Source organism: Oryctolagus cuniculus, chromosome 6 (assembly GCF_051225735.1).
Source record: "Oryctolagus cuniculus isolate XC-2025 breed Fujian yellow rabbit chromosome 6, ASM5122573v1, whole genome shotgun sequence".
In the NCBI taxonomy this organism is placed as follows: domain Eukaryota; kingdom Metazoa; phylum Chordata; class Mammalia; order Lagomorpha; family Leporidae; genus Oryctolagus; species Oryctolagus cuniculus.
The window spans coordinates 115,514,978-115,534,877 of NC_142872.1; the positions used below are offsets into that span (position 1 = coordinate 115,514,978).

Sequence of the window (19,900 nt, forward strand, 5' to 3'; positions counted from 1 at the left end):
TGATATGTTGAGTTGTTGTCTTCATTTACTTCCAGAAAGTTTTTGACTTCTCTTTTGATTTCTTGAATGACCCAGTGTTCATTCAGGAGCATGTTGTTCAGTCTCCATGTGTTTGCATACTTTCTAGGGTTTCCTGAGTTGCTAATTTCCAGCTTCATTCCGCTGTGGTCTGAGAAGCTGTATGGTATGATTCTAATTCTTTTAAATTTGCTGAGACTTGCTTTATGGCCTAGTATGTGATCAATCCTAGAGAAGGTTCCATGCACTGCTGAGAAGAATGTGAAGTCTGTAGATGTAGGGTTGAAAGTTCTGTAGATATCTGTTAGATCCATTTGGGCAATAGTGTCAATTAAATCTGCTGTTTCCTTGTTGATGTTCTGTCCGGATGATCTGTCTATTTCTGAGAGTGGAGTATTGAAGTCCCCCAGCACTATTGTATTGGAATCTAAATCTCCCTTTAAGTCCCTTAACATATCTTTTAAATAGACCGGTGCCCTGTAATTAGGTGCATATACATTTATAATAGTTACATCTTCCTGTTGAATTGAACCCTTAATCATTATATAGTGCCCCTCTTTGTCTCTCTTAACAGTTTTTGTATTAAAGTTTATTTTGTCTGATATTAATATGGCTACACCTGCTTTTTTTTTTGGTTTCTGTTGGCATGGAATATCTTTTTCCAACCTTTCACTTTCAGTCTGCATGCATCTTTGTTAGAGAGATGTGTTTCTTGTAGGCAGCAAATAGTTGGGCTGTGTTCTGTGAGCCAGTCAGCCAAATGGTGTCTTTTAACTGAAGAATTCAGACCATTAATGTTCAATGTGACTATTGATACGTAGTGACTTTGCCCTGCCATTTTCCCGGAAATATTTTCTAGTATATGCTTTGAGCTTCCCATGCTCTTTTATTGGTAGGTGTTCTTCCTTTCCCTTCTTTCATATTGATGGCCATGTTTCTGTGTTTCTGAGTGTAGCACATCTTTAAGTATCTTTTGCAGGGCCGGACGCGTGGCCACAAAGTCTTTCAATTTCTGTTTGCTATGAAAGGTCTTTATTTCACCTTCATTCACAAATGAGAGCTTGGCAGGATATCATATTCTGGGCTGGCAATTTTTCTCTTTAGCACCTGTGCTATGTCTTGCCATTCCCTCCTAGCCTGTAGTGTTTCTGATGAGAAGTCTGCTGTGAGTCTGATTGGAGATCCTCTGAGAGTAATCTGACGTTTCTCTCTTGCACATTTTAGGATTTTTTCTTTATGTTTCACTGTGGTAAGTTTAATTACCACGTGTCGTGGTGAGGATCTCTTTTGGTCATGTTTATTGGGGGTTCTCTGAGCTTCCTGTACTAGGATGTCTCTGTCCTTCTCCAAACCTGGAAAGTTCTCTGCTAGTATCTCACTAAAAAGGCCTTCTAATCCTTTCTCTCTCTCCATGCCTTCAGGAACTCCTAGAACTCGAATGTTGGTTTTTTTAATAGTATCCTGTAGATTCCCAACAATATTTTTTAGATTTCTAATTTCCTCTTCTTTTCTTTGGTTTGACTGTATGTTTTCCCGTGCTCTATCTTCTAAGTCCGATATTCTCTCTTCTGCTTCACCCATTCTGTTTTTAAGGCTTTCTAATGTGTTTGTCATTTGATCTATTGAGCTCTTCATTTCATTTTGATTTCTCTTCACTATCACACTTTCCTGTTCTACTAGTTTCTGAGTTTCATTTTGATTCTTCCTTAAAATTTCATTTTCACGAGAGAGATTTTCAATCTTGTCCAATAAGGATTTCTGTAGTTCAAGGATTTGCTTTTGAAAACTTCTAAATGTTCTTATCATAAATTTTTTGAAATCCGTATCTTGCATTTCTTCTATCTCATCATCTTCATACTCTTGGCTTGGGGTGTTTTGCTTATTTGGAGGCATCATAGTGTCATCGTTGATCTTGCTCCCTCTATTTCTGTGTTTGTTACTCGGCATAGTTAATTCTTCTTGCGTCACTGTGCGTGTTTTTTTTTTTTTTAATACTATGTCCGTGTTAAGTGGACTGCCTGCTGTTGGAGGAGCCTTGGAGGCTTGAGATGGGTGCGGGCTGAGAGCTCTGCTTGGTTCTTCCTGGTTAAGGGTGTGCAAAGGTGACACCCTCAGGTTATGCGTGGTAAATCTCTCTCTTTTTATTTATTTATTTATTTTATTTATTCAGGGGGTAAGTAACACCGCACGGCACGGCTGTGCAGAATTGATGGTATTTAGCATCCAGTCTCTGGCTTCTACCCCCAGAATCCGTTTAGGCTCCTCTGGACTCCCACTGGGTTGCCTAGGCTACTGAATTGTAGTGACTCAGTTCCTTAGCTCTCCGCTTTTGATATGTAAATCCAGAGAAGGGGCCTGCTCTTTGTCTCTTGGGAATTCTTCAAGCCTTGCAGCCTTGCGACCTTTGCAAGGTTAGGGGGAAGAGAAACCCTGAAGCTTTTTTTTTTCCTTCTTTCCAGTAGTGAGTTTGCTGCACTTTCCGGCCCCCCTCTAGATTCTGACCCCCGTTTCCCCACCAATGTCTCAGGATATTGAGCTCACCTCCCCTTCCAGTGCCGATGTGTGGACTCGGAGCCCTGGACGTCCCAAGTCTCCCCGCTGTTGTCTGTGTGGCACGCACTCCCCTTGGAGCACTGGTGTGCAGACCCTGCGGCTTCCGCGGCTTGGTCCCGCGGCTCGGCTTCCACGCGGTGGGCGACCTTGTTCTCCCAGTAGGTCCTCCGATTCACAGCCACTCGATCCAGAAGAGTTTCCTCTGCAATATTTTCCTGGTTCTTTTTTCTGAGGCTACCGTAATTCCCCTTTTATTAAACTAAATTTTCCCGGACTATCGGTGCGCACCCTCACTATTCCGCCATCTTGGCTCCGCCAATTATTCTCTTTTAAAGTATTCAGCATGTGCCATATATACTTGTAAGTATTGGAATAAAATAGCAGAATATGTCATCTTTAACATGTATATTGGTTTCTTTCTCTTAAAATATAAATGAGATGTTTTTCGTTCTACCAATAAATATAATTAAATAAACATATTCTTAAGTGTTTCATGTCATATTTCATTATCAGCAGTAACTATCTACTTCTTCCATTGTCTTAATGACAATTTTCATTACAGGAATAAGAAAAAACATTGCATTTAGAAACTCGGGTGTAGCCGGCGCCATGGCTCAATAGGCTAATCCTCCGCCTTGCGGTGCCGGTACACCGGGTTCTAGTCCTGGTCGGGGCGCTAGATTCTGTCCCAGTAGCCCCTCTTCTAGGCCAGCTCTCTGCTGTGGCCAAGGAGTGCAGTGGAGGATGGCCCAAGACCTTGGGCCCTGCACCCCATGGGAGACCAGGAGAAGTACCTGGCTCCTGCCATCGGATCAGCGCGGTGCGTCGGCCGCGGCAGCCATTGGAGGGTGAACCAACGGCAAAAGGAAGACCTTTCTCTCTGTCTCTCTCTCACTGTCCACTCTGCCTGTCAAAAAAAAAAAAAAAAAAAAAAAAAAACAACTCGGGTATAACTGCTTGGTGAGTATTTCCAATAGTTCCTCTCATTTTTCTCTTCAATATTAATTAAATCTTTATCTATAAATCTGCTATGTTTCATTTAAAAATAATTTTTAAGGGGCCGGCTCCGTGGCATAGCAGATAAAGCTGCTACCTGCAGTGCCAGCACCCTATATGGACACCGGTTCAAGTCCCGCTGTTCCACTTCCAATCCAGCTCTCTACTATGGCCTGGGAAGGCAGTGGAAGATGGCCCAAGTGCTTGGGCTCCTGCACCTGCATGGGAAACCCAGAAAAAGCTCCTGGCTCCTGGCTTCAGATCGGCCCAGCTCCAGCTGTTGCAACCAGTTGGGGCATGAACCACCAGACCTGTCTCTCTCTCTCTGCCTCTCCTTCTCTCTCTGTGTAACTCTGACTTTCAAATAAATAAATCTTAAAAAAAAAAAAAAAGAAATGATGTTTTAAGTTAATCAATGGCCTTAATCATTGTTTATTTTCAGGAGCCATTTGGATATCCATTAAGGAACAGAAATATTAAAGTTGTATACATATTTCTTAATAGATTTACAGTAACATTTCATTAATTTGCAGCCCTTTGATATGAAATAAATATATCCAGGAAGAATCCCTGCAGTCCATGAAGCATCCTGGGAAGGTGACTGCACCCAAAAGAGTTTCTCTGAAAGGAAAGACGAGAAAGGTCACCTTGAGCAGGTTTGGTGTATTTTGATGCAGCTCCCCAAGCCACACAGAATGGTTGCAATTTGATAATTTTGGGTAAATATCTGGGCCTTTTGTTCCATAGAAGATGTGAAGCAGCATGATTGCATTTCCTCCGTAACAGGAGTTTCTAGACTAAACCAGCCAATAGACCTGGCTCACCATTTCTCTTTGTGCATCAGTGTGGTGTAGGTGTTCCAGAACAGTCTTCCAGGAATTCCTAGAGTAGGAAAATGAAACTGGATTGTGAGGGGCCAGTGTGCTCCATGTACGGTTTACTCATCAATCATATACCAAATCATAACTAAGTGTCAGGCACTACACTGTGTGCTAAGAAGTGCTCCTCTTATCTTTGCAGATTGTGATCCCTAGACTACTTCATTCATTCCAACATTAGTATTAATTTCTGAATAGTCATGTGACTGATTCAAACAACCAGCTTCTCTCTGACTTCCCGAAAGCAGATCCAGAGGCAAGAACTTATTTGAAAGGTGATTACGGGAAGTAACAGTGAGTGAGATTAAGATACATGCTGCTGAATCATTTGCAGAATACACAACAGTGACTCATTCCCTTTAAGGATCCTCTCAGGAATCCTGTTGACCTGAATCACCCTCCCAAAGAAAAGGTGGCTCGGGCATTTACCCAGGAACATCTCTTCCCAGCTGGTTTAAACTTTTTAGCAGAAATGTAAGTTCCTCCTTACTTGAATGTCACCTGGCCTGCGCTGATGGAGCTCTTCAGGCTTCAGAGGAAGCCCTGAGGCAGGAAAGCAGGGACAGGGCAGCTTCTCATCATGGGAGGGCTTCAGCAAGCACAGGAAGTGTTCCCCACAGCTGCTGTGAAAGCAGAGGTGAATCAAGGGATGTGAGTTTTCTGCATATGAGGAAGACTCATCAAGAAGCATTTATGGTACAGGAAAAAAGAGAAAATATGTATTTGCAGGAGATATGGAAACTGCCAGCTGCAACCTCATGTCTTCCAGGAACCTTGGTCTCCACCCACCTCAGGATTCATACTCAGTGAATCCTAGTCTTGTCATTACCCTTTCCCAGCTCACAATTTTAAGAAATCCCTTTACCAATCACCACCTTGCAGCTTTCAAACATACTCTACTTTTTAAAATGTTGCACCCCATCGATCCTACCATTCATTATTCTCACCACTTTCCTATTGTCCATCATTCTCATCATGGCTTCCATTCAGTTCACAGCTGAAATTGGTCATCATCCTCTTGCACATATTCTCAACTCCCTTGCCCCTCTCTCACCTTCTCATCATCTCCTACTGGGGAAGTTCATCTCTCCATCCACCCTGTATCTGTGTTCTTGTGGAAAAATAAAAACACACTGCCCAGCTGACTGGTCTCACTATAAATTGGTGGTCCATCTGCACAAGTGAGCTCTTAATGCTGCCCAAAAATCAAACCAGTTCATTCACACTCCCACCATATGTATCTGCTCTCTATCCTCTGTTCTTACCACAAACTTCCAAGAACTTCTCCTTAATCCCAAGTTTCAGCTAGCAAGCTTGCTTGCTGTATCTCTGAGAAAGTAGAATTCCCGGAAGCTCCCACCGCAGCATCTACTCACCTCATATATCTGTGTCCAGAACCTCTAACATTGATTTTCTGTTAATATGGATGAACTCTCCATACTCCATGTAAGCTCAATGCATCAACTCGTTTACTAGCTCCATCAACTTCTTCCTGCTTAAGGAAAAATATTCCCTCATTTTTTCTTATATTATAAATGTTTCTTCCTCTGCTGTATCTTTCCCATTAGTGTAAAAATGTAAAAACATACCAACATTGCTACCAGCTTAAAATAAGCACGACAATAATAAACTCTCTTATTACATTACTGCCCTCTGGCCTACCTACACTCCATTACACTTTTTCACCTTACAACAAAAGTCCTAGGATACAGATGCCTACATTCAGTGACTCTAATTTACCTGCTCTCATTCTCTTTTGAAGTAACTCCGAGCATCCTCAGCCAGACTGTATTTGTCAACAGAAAATAAAAATTCTCTTCTTACTAGATTGCCAAGTTCAACAAAAAGTATTCAGTTATCATAACTTTGAGGCAGCAAAGCATTAAACATTTTCATTTTCATTCCTTATGGAAATATGTTTTTCACTTAGCTTCCGGGACAGTACATAAAGTTGGTTTTCCTCAATGCCTACCTGTACTAAATCATATTTGCTACTTCTTTCTCATTTCCCTGCTCTCAAAGCTTTGGAGTGTCCTAAGACACAATCTTTTTTTTTTTTTTTTTTTTTTTTTTTTTAAGATTTATTGGGGCCAGCGCTATGGCACAGTGGATTAACGTCCTGGCCTAAAGCACCAGCATCCCATATGGCCACCGGTTCGAAACCCGGCTGCTTCACTTCCAAAATCCTGCTCTCTGCTATGGCCTGTGAAAGCAGTAGAGGACAGCCCAAGTCCTTGGGGCCCTGCACCCACGTGGGAGACCTGGAGGAAGCTCCTGACTCCTGGCTTCGGATCAGCTCAGCTCCGGCCGTTGAGGCCAATTGGGGAGTGAACCAGCAGATGGAAGACCCCTCTCTGTGTGTGTGTGTGTAACTCTGACTTTCAAAGAGGCAGAGGCAGCCATGTAATCATTATCAAAATCAAGATTTAGAATATTTCCATCATATAAAAGGTTCTCTCCTGTCCTTCTGCAGTCAATCCCTCTTCCCCCTCCCTGAGCCCCTGCTAATCACCAACCTTCTTCCTTTCATTATAATTTTGTCTTATCTAGAAGCTCTGATAAATGCAGTATATACTATGTGATATTTTCAGAATGGTTTCTTTCTCTAAGCATAGTTCTTTTGAGACTTACCCACATTATTGCATCTACCAGTAGTTCTTGCCTTCTTATTAGTGAGTAGAATTCTACATATAGTTGTGCAATTTGCTTATTCACTCCCAATTGATGAACATTTGGATTCTTTCTGGTTTTACCTATTAAAGATAAAATCATTATAAATACTCACACATCACTCGTTTCCCTTTAACTTCTTTTTTCTTAAAAAAAAAGATTTATTTATTTATTCAAGAGGCAGAGCTACAGATAGAGGGAGAGGCAGAGACACAGAAAGATCTTCCATTCACTGGTTTACTCCCCAAATGACACAACATCCTGAACTTGACCAATCTGAAACCAAGATCTTCTTTCAGATCTCCCACATGGGTGCCGGGTCCCAAGCACCTTCACCATCTTCTATTACTTTCCCAGGCCATCAGCAGGGAGCTGGATCAGAAGTGGAGCAGCCGGGACTCTAACCAGCAACCATATGGGATGCTGGCTCCTTAGGCAGAGGTTTAACCTACTATGCCACAGCACCAGCTCCTCTCTCTACCTTCTTGATAACAGTCAACTTTTTATCTTTATTTTTATTTTATTTGAGAGAGAGAGAGAGAGCACGCTTCCATCAACTTCCCACTGCCCACAATAGCCAGGACTGGGCAAGTCCAAATTCAGGAGGGTGGAGCTCAATCCAGGTCTTCCATGTGGGTATCAGAGACCCAGGTATCCAAGCCATCACCTACAACCTCCCAGGATACATCTGGCACCCAGATCCAGGCACTCTGATATGGGATGTGTGCATTCTATGAGGCATCACAATCTCTGAGCTAAATGCCTGCCCCTATAATAGCCAACTTTAATTATTCCATCACCTCTCTTATTCTTAGTTTTGATTCTATTAATTGACATTTTTCTTCTCATGGTGGTGCATGTTTCTTATTCTTTCTAATGATTTGTCATTAGTTACTGCATATTAGACATTGACACCTTGCCTAATTAGGTGGTAGATCCTGTTGTTTTCCTTTTAATACCAGATTTCAGGACATACTACAGGGCAGTTGTAATCAAAACAGCATGGTACTGGTACAGAAACAGATGGATAGACCAATGGAACAGAATTGAAACACCAGAAATCAACCCAAACATCTACAGCCAACTTATATTTGATCAAGGATCAAAAACTAATTCCTGGAGCAAGGACAGTCTATTCAATAAATGGTGCTGGGAAAACTGGATTTCCACGTGCAGAATCATGAAGCAAGACCCCTACCTTACACCTTACACAAAAATCCACTCAACATGGATTAAAGACCTAAATCTACGACCTGACACCATCAAGTTACTAGAGAACATTGGAGAAACCCTTCAAGATATTGGCACAGGCAAAGAATTTCTGGAAAAGACCCGGGAGGCACAGGCAGTCAAAGCCAAAATCAACTATTGGGATTGCATCAAATTGAGAAGTTTCTGTACTGCAAAAGAAACAGTCAGGAGAGTGAAGAGACAACCGACAGAATGGGAAAAAATATTTGCAAACTATGCAACAGATAAAGGGTTAATAACCAGAATCTACAAAGAGATCAAGAAACTCCACAAAAACAAAACCAACAACCCACTTAAGAGATGGGCCAAGGACCTCAATAGACATTTTTCAAAAGAGGACATCCAAATGGCCAACAGACACATGAAAAAATGTTCAAGGTCATTAGCAATCAGGGAAATGCAAATCAAAACCACAATGAGGTTTCACCTCACCCCGGTTAGAATGGCTCACATGCAGAAATCTACCAACAACAGATGCTGGCGAGGATGTGGGGAAAAAGGGACACTAACCCACTGTTGGTGGGAATGCAAACTGGTCAAGCCACTATGGAAGTCAGTCTGGAGATTCCTCAGAAACCTGAAGATAACCCTACCGTTCGACCCAGCCATCCCACTCCTTGGAATTTACCCAAAGGAATTTAAATTGGCAAATAAAAAAGAGGTCTGCACCCTAATGTTTATTGCAGCTCAATTCACAATAGCTAAGACCTGGAACCAACCTAAATGCCCATCAACGATAGACTGGATAAAGAAATTATGGGATATGTACTCTTTAGAATACTATACCGCAGTAAGAAACAACGAAATCCAGTCATTTGCAACAAAATGGAGGAATCTGGAACACATCATGCTGAGTGAAATAAGCCAGTCCCAAAGGGACAAATACCATATGTTCTCCCTGATCGGTGACGACTGACTGAACACCAAGAGGGAAACCTGTTGGAGTGAGGTGGACACTATGGGAAATGGTGGCTTGATCAGCATAGCCCTGACTGTTAATGAACAACTTAATACATTATCCCTCTTAGTAGTTTTTTTATCTGTTCTACTTAATATGACTGGTTTAGATCTGTAATTGATGCACAGTTATTCTTAAGTGTTGAAAATTAACTGAAATGTGATCCCTGTTGAACATGGTGGTGGGAATGGGAGAGGGAAGAGATGTATAATTTGGGACATGCTCAGGCTGACTTGCCCCAAGTGGTGGAGTTGGAAGCATACCAGGGGATTCCAATTCAATCCCATCGAGGTGGCATGTACCAATGCCATCTCACTGTTCCAGGTGATCAGTTTCAGTTCACAGTTGGTCATGGTGAAGGGACTGGGAGTCAAAGGGAGCACATAGACAAGTCTAGTACCTGCTAACGCTAACTGATGGAGTAAATAAAGGGGAGAGTGATCCAACATGGGAAGTGAGATACTCAGCAGACTCATAGAATGGCAGATGTCCTAAATAGCACTCTGGCCTCAGAATCAGCCCTAAAGGCATTCGGAGCTGGCTGAAGAGCTCATGAGAGTATTTCAGGCATGGAAAGCCAAGACACTCTGGCAAAAGATCTCTGTGAGTGAGATCCCAGTGGAAAGAACAGGTCATCAAAGAAGGAGGTACCTTTCTCTGAAGGGAGGAGAGAACCTCCACTTTGACTATGACCTTGTCTAAACAAGATAAGAGTCAGAGAACTCAGAGGGCTTCCATAGCCTTGGAAACTCATGACTGGAGCATAGGGAGATTACTGATGCCATAGACAGGAGTGTCAATTTGTAAAGTCAACAACAGGAGTCACTGTGCACTTACTCCTCATGTAGGATCTCTATCCTTAATGTGCTGTGCATTGAGATTTAATGCTATAACGAGTACTCAAACAATATATTTCACTTTGTGTTTCTATGGGGGTGCAAACTGTTGAAATCCTTACTTAATGCATACTAAACTGATCCTCTGTAAAAAAAAAAAAAAAAAGAAATTATCAATTCCCAACTTGACTCTCACTGGGATTAAACATGACAATAGGTCTGCTCTGATTTCATCATCATTTAAAAAAAATCATCTATTATTTTTCACTTTATGTTTCTGTGTGGGAGCAAACTGTTGAAATCCATACTTAATGTATACTAAGCTGATCTTCTGTATATTAAGATAATCGAAAATGAATCTTGATGTGAATGGAAGGGGAGAGGGAGTGGGAAAGGGGAGGGTTGCGGGTGGGAGGGACGTTATGGGGGGGAAGCCATTGTAATCCATAAGTCGTACTTTGGAAAATTATATGCATTAAATAAAAGTTAAAAAAAAAAAAAGAAAAAAGATTAGTTTCATAATAGAAAATTATTCCATTATTGAAGTCTTAGATAAAATAATAATAAAAGAAAAAGTTATTTCAAAAAAAAAATAATAATAATTTTGGACTTTGTTCTGGGACACAGTTAAATTGCTTATAACCAGTCTAATTCTAATCATTTTGAGATTTTCTTTTAAACTTTCTTAGGGAAATCCAGAGACTCTTTCAGTCTAAGTCTAATTTAGCCTCACTACTAATTTTACTACTGAACGCTCTTCTGAGTATCCTTATCAACATGTCAAAAAACACAAGTTCTTTCCCCTCTGACAGATCTTAACACAAACTCTGTCAGTCTCAAGTAAATTTCAGGAATTGTTTAGCTCACTGTTTTCTAACAGTTCTTTTCTCTGCCTCAAGTAGTTTCCTCTCTCATATGTACATGTCAATACCAGACTAAGGCCTAAGGGATCCCTTTTAGATTTCTATATTTTCAGTCTCTTCCTCCACGCCTTGAGAAAAATTTCAGGCCCCCTTAGCCTCTCTGTACTTCAATTTCTTTCCCTCCATTCAGCTAGACAACCAACCTCTGAGTTTTTTCTGCACCCTTAAAACCTGAAAACTGCCTCTAGATGGCAAGCCAAGCTAAGAAAATAATAAAGTCTAACTTGTTTGTTTTCCTTCTCCCAGGATTCCCACTGCCTTCGATCCAGCGCTGAAAAGGCATTGTCCAGTTTTATAGTTGTCTGAAGTGGAGGAGTAAATCCAGTCCTTAGCAACTCATCAGGACCAAAGCTGAAGTGTTTTCCTAAAAATCTTTATTTAAAGATCAAGCTGCTTGCTGGACACCTCTTCATGAAGCATAAAAAGATATCTCCACTTGCAAATATAATAAGCACATCAAACATAAGATGTACTGTGGCCAGCATTGTGGTGTAGTGGGTAAAGTCGCCACCTGCAATGCCAGCAATCCTTTATGGGCACCGGTTTGAGACCCGACAGTTCCACTTCTGATCCAGCTCTCTAGCCCTGCACACACGTGGGAGGCCTGGAAGAAGCTCCTGACTCCTGGCTTTGGCCTGACCCATCTCCAGCCATTGTGGCCATTTGGGGAGTGAACCAGTAGATGGTAGATTCTCTCTCTCTCTCTCTCTCTCTCTCTGTATGTCTTTCAAATAAATAAATAAATAAATCTTAAAAAAATATAAGATGGGTCAAGTTGAATTCTGATCTCCCCTGCATTCCTCAAAAGAAGTAAACCTGCCCCTCTTTCAGTCTTTTCTATGTCAAATCAATGTCAACGGCAACTCAATCCTTCTGCTTACTTGGACCAAAATTTTGAAATTTCTCTTTCAAAAGAAATATCTAAATCATCAGCAAATTCTTCCAACTCTTAGCTTTAAAACAATGCCCTGAATCTAATGTTATCACAACTATCTTATTTTGCTGCATTTCAGTATCACTCTTTCCCTGAGTCATTGCAATAACACCTGTGTTAATCACATTTATTGCAACAATGCTGCATTAAAAAATACTCCCTCCCCTCAAACTTCAGTGGCTTTAGACACAATCTATTTTTATTCGTAGGCTATAAGTCAACTGTGGCTTTCCTGCTATGTTTCCTTGAGTTTTACTGTGTCATCTTGGCTTGGCTCCAGGCTACAGACCAGGTTCAGGTCTGTTCCATGTCACTCATCCTGGGGCCCAAGCTAAGAGCATGGGCTACCTGGAGTAAAAGGCAGGAATAAACTTGCTATGTTTTGGAAAGGCTCACCTCTGGACTTTTCATTCACATTCTGTTGGTTCAAGCAAGTCATTTGGCCAAATTTGTTGTTAGTAAGCTAGGGAAGTTTACTTCATTCAATGAAATGGATGACAGTAAGGTGAATATTTGTTTAACAATGATCTATCACAGCTTCCTACTTGGTCTTTCTTTTCTTTCCCTTATTCTTTTCCAGCATTCTTAACATAGAATCCAGAATGACTTTTTTTAAAGATTTATTTATTTATTTGAAAGGCAGAGTTACAGAGAGAGGGAGAGAGAGAGGGAGAGGGAGAGAAGAAGGGATGGAGGGAGGGAGGAAGGGAGGGGAAGAGAGAGAGAGAGGTCTTCCATCTGCTGGTTCACTCTCCAAATGGCTGCAATGATCAGAGCTGAGCCAATCCAAAGCCAGGTGCATTAGTAGGGAGCTGGATTGGAAGTGGAACAGTTGAGACTGGCATATGGGATGCCAGCATTACAGGAAGTGGCTTTACCTGCTATGCCAAAAGGGTGGCCCCAAGAATGATCCTTTTTTAGGAAGGCCAGGGCCTTCCCTGGCTAAAAACCCATCAATGGTCACCCATTTCACTTAGAGGATATACAGTGACCTACAAAGTCTTAAGTGATCCAGCATCCAGTTGCTTCTCTGGATTCATTTTCTATTATTGTCCCTTCATCCTCTCAGTTCCAGAAACTCAAGCCTCCTTGCTAACCTGAAGCAGGACATGCAAATTCCTGTCTCAGGTCTTTGCATACATTATGGCCTCTGTATGAAAATTTTTATTCCCCTAGATTTCTGCTGCTTTTTTTGGATCTTTGCTTAAATATACCTTTCTTAGAGAGGACTTTCAGGAATACCCTATTTATAATTTCAAACCCATTTATACTCACTAGCCATCATTTCTATATGATTTTTCTCCACAGTATTTAATATATTTTAATTTGTCTTAATAGAATCCTCTAAAATGTGACCTTCAGAAGAGTAGGTAGTTTTTATATTCTTTATTCATTACTGTATACTCTGAAATAGCATGGGTTGGCAGTCAATTCAATAAATATTTACTGAATGTATTAACAATAAAGTAACACAAACCAGGCTGCTCCATTGTTTTAATTGCTTCACCAGGGACAGCCAAGCATCCCACCAAGACAAGCCTGGTATTCTGTTTGCATCTATCCTTTGAATCCAAAGTTCACATCTAGATTGATGAAGAAGTTCAGGAATCCCAAGGGAACACTGGGGAAACCTTTTCATTTTTCTTATAACTGGTAAGGAAGAATCTACTGCAAATATAAAAACATAGTCCAACATAATTATAAAACCTAGAAACTCTAGAGTTAGAAACTGCATTTATTAGGGCATGTAAATATATGGAACATACAGGAGATAGATATAGATAAGAGTATATGATATATATGAGTATATATGTATATATATGAAACATTATCAAAATTGAAGGAAATTGTGTCCCCTGGTCTCTCAGGAAAGTCTGTAGAAGATAAAATGTGAGGACCAATGAAATAAGATATGTGAAAATGGTTTGTGAAGTTTAAAGGAAATTAATTCAAAAAATAAATGTAAAATACAAACATGATCACAAAAGAGGCACTGCTGAAAGTTTGTCAGTACAACTGGTCAGGGAACTAAGCTCCCATAGCACCTGTGTTTTCAGGACAACAAAAGGTTGGTGTCACTCAGAGAGAACACAGAGTCCTCTGAAATCGAGGGTATTGGTAGAGAGGAAAACATGGTATACATGATGCATAAAAGAGAGCTAAGTAACCCAATTAATCAGACAAGAAAGTTCTGACCTTCAAGTTCACACAGCATCTCTAAGGCAAAACATCTCCAACTTTAGTAGGCAAAGGAATTACCTAATTATTGTTACAAACTCAGATTCCCTCCCCACCTCCAGAGACTCCAGTTGTGTAAATGTGGGCTAGGATCCAGCAATCTGCATTTAATAAGCACCACAGGTAGTCCTAAGTGTATGGTTGTTAAAATTAGGTTTCAAATAGAGCTCAAATTACTCTCACTTCTCTGAGCTGCATTTTAGATGCCTTCTCAGCCATGGCCAGAGGGTGGCAGGCATAACATCTAACTCTAAAAACAACCAGGTCCTGCATTGTGGCACAATGAGTTAAAGCCCCAGACTACAGCTCTGGCATCCTATATGGGCGCCACCATATGAGTCCCAGCTGCTCCACTTCCGATCCACCTCCCTGCTAATGTGCCTGAGAAAGCAGTGGAGCATGGCCCAAGTGCTTGGGCCTCTGAACCCACATGGGAGACCTGGAAGATGTTCCTGTCTTCAGATTGGCTCAGCTCGAGCAGTTGCGGCCATTTAGGGAGTGAACCAGCGGATGGAAGACCTCTTTCTCTGTGTCTGTCTCTACCACTCTCTGTAACTCTGTTTTCCAAATAAATAAAAGAAATCTTTAAAAACAAACAAACGAACAAACAAACACATAACCACAGTTGGCCTCTGTAATAGTGTGTCCCAAGTCTGCAGGTTCCAGCAACTTTGGATAGAAAAAGGTAGAAACAAAATTGCAGCTGTAATGAACACACACAGACTTTTTTTGCATTATTGCCAAAACATTACAGTATTAACAATGACAAACCATTTACATTGTATTATATATCATAGGTAATTTAGAAATCATTTAAAGTATTCAGGAGGGTATACTTGGGCAATATGAAAATATATCATTTTATACAAGAGACTTGAGAATTCATGGATTTTATACCCATGGATACTGCAGGAGACAGTATACTCACATGAATCATAGTTCTATTACCCAGCATATGCATCTTTAGTATGCAATGGAGAATGGCACAATTTTTCCCAAATAAATGTTTCCCAAATAAACACCACAAATGTTATCACCACTCAGACTACTAATAGCACACGAGATAACAGGATCTGAGAAACTGTTTCATCATGAAATGCTAGTCTGTGAAAGCATTAATTGTGGATTATTCTGGAGCTGTTTTCAGATGCTTGCTGTTTAGTAGTTGTCTCTTGCTGTTTAAATCTCTCCAGCCTACTGAGCTTCCCCTCTGAGACTGACAGGAATAGGAACTTCTCTAAAGTCTCAAGGCATTTTATTTCCAGGCCATGATGTCATCTTTACTATGCTTCTCTCCTCCTATCAGATAAGCCTCTGAGTTCAGGATGTGATGAGAGGAGTGGCCAGTCATCCGCAAACACTTCCTCCTTGGGGAGAGGAGGCAACAAGCCAAAGACAGAAGACTCAGCGGCTTGGGAAGACTGGCTTGAAGACACCTCCCCAAATCACTCTCTAGTTCCTCCTGTGCTCCTCCTCTCCAGATACTCCTGTGAGTTGACGATGGGTTCTGTATTTGCTGTGAAAAACAGGCCTCGTTGAGAGAGCGGTCATGGTTGCTCATGACATTGTAATTTTCTGTTGTCATCTCTGAACTGCTGGTAAACACTTGCTAGTGGATATCACAGTGTGACCTCACCAGCGCTGTGGGAAATTTAGGAAGGGATGTTTGCTCTGGCCAGCCATGAGTGTGAAAGATACAGATTCTGATATCTTTCCTGAGGTCAGCTGGGGTGGGGGAGGAAACAGTGATTAGTGAGATGCCACAGGGCATAGGACAGAGATCCCAGCTGTCCTCTCCTCTACAGATCCTCACCCTTCTGTCAACTACAGAGGACCAAAGTATTCACGAATCAGGAGGCTTGCAGATTTCCTCGAAAGGGGCATCAGAGTTAAAGGTTGGTGCTTTCTCTGCATGGGCAGCGTCCTTTGTGGTTTTCACAAGAGCCTATCTTTCAACAATTTCCCTTTGAAAAAAAGCACAACATTTCCACAACTGTTCACAATCATAAGTTCCTTCAAAATAAAGCCTGAATTTCATGAATCATGACCTAAATTCTGTACCTACTCACTAGTAAGGACGTGGCTGGAGAAAAATAACTGGCATTGACCTTGGGCTTCCTAATTACAAAGCAGCTTATCTGAAGAAGTACATTTGATTTCTCATGAATAGAGAGGGGCTCAGAATCTAAGCCAAAAATAAAATATAAACAGTGATGACAACATGCTGTGCCAGGAAAGCAAATTCTCATAAAAGATGACAACCTACAATTTAATGGGCTCAAAATTATTCTAATCTTTTCATCTCCAAATATTGCTCAGTGTTAAAAGCCTATGATGGTACATATACAAATGAGGTGAATGAGTCACAGCTACCCAGAGAATTTTGGCCTCCTACCAGTTTCCTTAAGTCTGCAGCATTACACAAATCACAGGAGGCCATGTGGAGGAAAGAAACTAGGCGGAAGTCCACGTTTTGTTTTCTAAACTTGATTGGTAAGCTTAAACTGGTTACACATGTCTAGCTTCTCCAACTGGTCAGACATTCAAATAAAGACTGTAAATACACTATGTGTTTATGCAGAGCTATAAAAATTATAGCCTGTACAGGGACATAACAATTACCCATAAATATAGCAAGTATTTATTGAGAACAATATAGAAATATTCATGACACCCCCCCTCGAAAACAAGTTCTAGTCTGTGTCTAATTAACCTATTATACGATAGTTAATACCATATGACATTTACTCTTTAAAGTCACCAAGGTGGCTTTTAGTTCTATGCTGTCATATGCTAGTGTCAGTTAGTTATGAAATTCTGTACATTGACAATCCTCTGGTAGAAATGCTATTATTGTATGTCTTCTAGTACTCCACCTCTCAAATTTTATGGTATATATGATTCCGATTCAATTAGAACAGATGGGGCCTGAGATCCTACAAGTCTAACAAGCTCTCCTAGGTCCTGTCTATGCTGCTAACTCATGCACCACATTTTCAGGTGCATAAAATAGAAGATCTGAGATGCTCAGTAGATATTTTGGTCTAAATAAAATTGGTCCCCTTGATTATCTCGTGAATATCTATTACATTAGCACTTGACATATCTAACCAAAAGAGAACTAATTAAGCATCTTGTTCTTGTAAACAATATATATAAGGCCGGCGCCGCGGCTCACTAGGCTAATCCTCCACCTTGTGGCACCAGCACACCGGATTCTAGTCCTGGTCGGGGCACCTGATTCTGTCCTGGTTGCCCCTCTGCCAGGCCAGCTCTCTGCTGTGGCCAGGGAGTGCAGTGGAGGATGGCCCAAGTGCTTGGGCCCCACACCCCATGGGAGACCAGGAGAAGTACCTGGCTCCTGCCATCAGATCAGTGTGGTGCGCCGGCCGCAGCGGCCATTGGAGAGTGAACCAACAGCAAAGGAAGACCTTTTTCTCTGTCTCTCTCTCACTGTCCACTCTGCCTGTCAAAAAAAAAAATATATATATATATATATAAACACTTCAAAAAGTTCATGGAACTTCAGTTCTTTACAGTAATTTTACAGTAATTTCTTAATTTGAGAGGGAAATTGAGTTTTCCTTTCAAAACAAAACCCATATTTGATAACATAAGGAAAAGGGCAAGATCTGGGTGTATCATATTCCAGTCATCTATTATGCAGGAAGTCACTACAACCAGCCTTTACAAAATAACCTTTTACCCAATTTTTTAAGTTCAATTGTAGGAGGTAGGGTATCACCATAATTGCACTCTGTAAGTCTTTCCAAATTTAAAGAAAGGAAATGGTGACTTTTCAACATGCTTCTGTCTAGGTGCAGAGTATGAGGTGCAGGCAGCAGAGCACAAGGTCTTAAACAGGTAACTAGTGGGACTGACCAACAGGGATGTGAGGACACCACACGGGGAAGACTCCCAGCCAGTGTCCGCTGTGGGGGAAACAAAGGACTCTGAAGGATTCCCAGAGGCCTGCTGAGAGCAGCTCTCCTGGAAACAAAGACAATATCAACATCAACATGAAGCTTAAAAGTATTTATTTTTCTAGTACTTATTTTTCTTTCCCTTTTTGGTCTTTGTGAACAGTGAGTGCAAAATCAATAAAATAGCCATAGACTTGGAGTGGTCACTTGACACAGCAGTTAAGATCCCTGCATGCCATATTAGAGTGCCTATGTTCACAGTTCCAAGCTCTGCTCCTGATTCCAGATTTCTGCTAATGTGTACCCCAGTAGGCAGCAGGTACTCAAGTACCTGGGTCACTGTTACCCACATGGGAGACATGGAGCAAGATCTTGGCTCCTGGCTTCAGCCTTGGCTCAGCCCTGGCTGTTGGCTGCTATGGGAATTTGGGTAGTGTGAACCAGTGGATGGAAAATACCTCTCTCTCTCTCTCTCTTTCTCTCTGTTCCTCTTTCACTTTCTCACTCTCTCTCTCTCTCCTCTCTCTTTTCCCTGCTCTCTCTGCCTTTGAAATTAATAAAAATAAATAAAAATTTTAATTAGGTAAAGACAAGATTTTCAAGGCCTAGGATCACAGGAGATGAGAAACACTTAAAATATTGGGGTTTTTAACTTCCTGAGACTTGGGAGAAAGAAATGAAAGTTAAGGAAAATATTATTTCCTAGTAGCTGTCTTTAATAAGAATACCTAGAGGGTCTGTACATTAATGTATTTTTTTCTTTCCTACTTTATATCCGCATGTTTATACTAGCAAATATTTTAAATGGCAAAGTGTTATCAAAATGTGTGGAAATTGCTATGATTTATTTAGAACAACTCCCGGCACACATTGAATGCTCAGTAGATAAATACTTTCTGAATGAGTCAATAAATGTCTTTTGTTCTCTACAATGTGGTGAGGGGCCTTCCCCCTTGAATGAGGCTGGCAGTTGTCCTATGTGCCCATGACTAAGTTGAGGAATCTAATTCAAAGAAATTATTTATGTATTTGAAAGGCAGAGTTACAGAGAGAAAGGGAGAGAGAAAGAGAGAGAGAGAGTCTTCCATCTGCTGTTTCACTTCCCAAATGGCCGAAACAGCTGAGTTTGTGCCAGGCTGAAGCCAGAAGCCTGGAACTCCATCCGGTCTCCCACATGGGTAGCAGGAGCCCAAGTTCTTGAGCCAACTTCTGTGGCTTTCCCAGGCACTTTATCAGGAAGATGGATCAGAGGTGCCCATATGGGATGACGGCTTAACCCTCTGTGCCACAATGCTAGCCCCAAGCCTATATTCTTAACCACCTAACTGGCAGTTCTAAAAACTTTTAAATATGACCTACTCTCAGAAATTTTTTTTTAATTTTATTTATTTATTTGAAAGGTAGAGTTACAGACAGAGAGGGACAGAGAGAAAGGTCTTCCATCTGCTGGTTTATTCCCCAAATGGCAGCAATGACCAGAGGTGAGCCAATCAGAAGCCAGGAGCTAGGAGCTCTTCTGGGTCTCACACGTGGGTGCAGGGGCCAAAGCACTTGAGCATCTTCCACTAGCTTTCCCAGACCATCAGCAGGGAGCTGGATTGGAAGTGGAGTAGTCAAGACTAGAATAGGTGTCCATAAGGGATGCCAGCACCGCAAGCAGAGGCTTAGCCCACTACACCACAGCACCAGCCCCTTGAAGAAATATTTTTTACTACAACACAT

The 19,900-nt window shown here is 41.3% G+C and overlaps 1 long non-coding RNA gene across 4 annotated transcripts in view; it reads right to left on the reverse strand.

Annotated features, from left to right (window-relative positions):
• LOC138850077 (uncharacterized) overlaps positions 1-19,900 on the reverse strand; it is an 88,246-nt gene that overhangs the window by 36,283 nt on the left and 32,063 nt on the right. Inside the window, exons 2-5 of one of the 4 annotated variants that reach the window (XR_011389495.2) lie at positions 7,077-7,198; positions 5,822-5,940; positions 4,936-5,068; positions 3,985-4,188 (exon numbers count right to left, since the gene is read on the reverse strand). This is a non-coding gene — a long non-coding RNA (uncharacterized LOC138850077). Of the gene's footprint in view, positions 1-3,984; positions 4,189-4,934; positions 5,069-5,821; positions 5,941-7,076; positions 7,199-19,900 lie in introns of those variants that run through there. The other 3 variants (XR_016235794.1, XR_011389496.2, XR_016235795.1) reach the window with 3 other exon arrangements.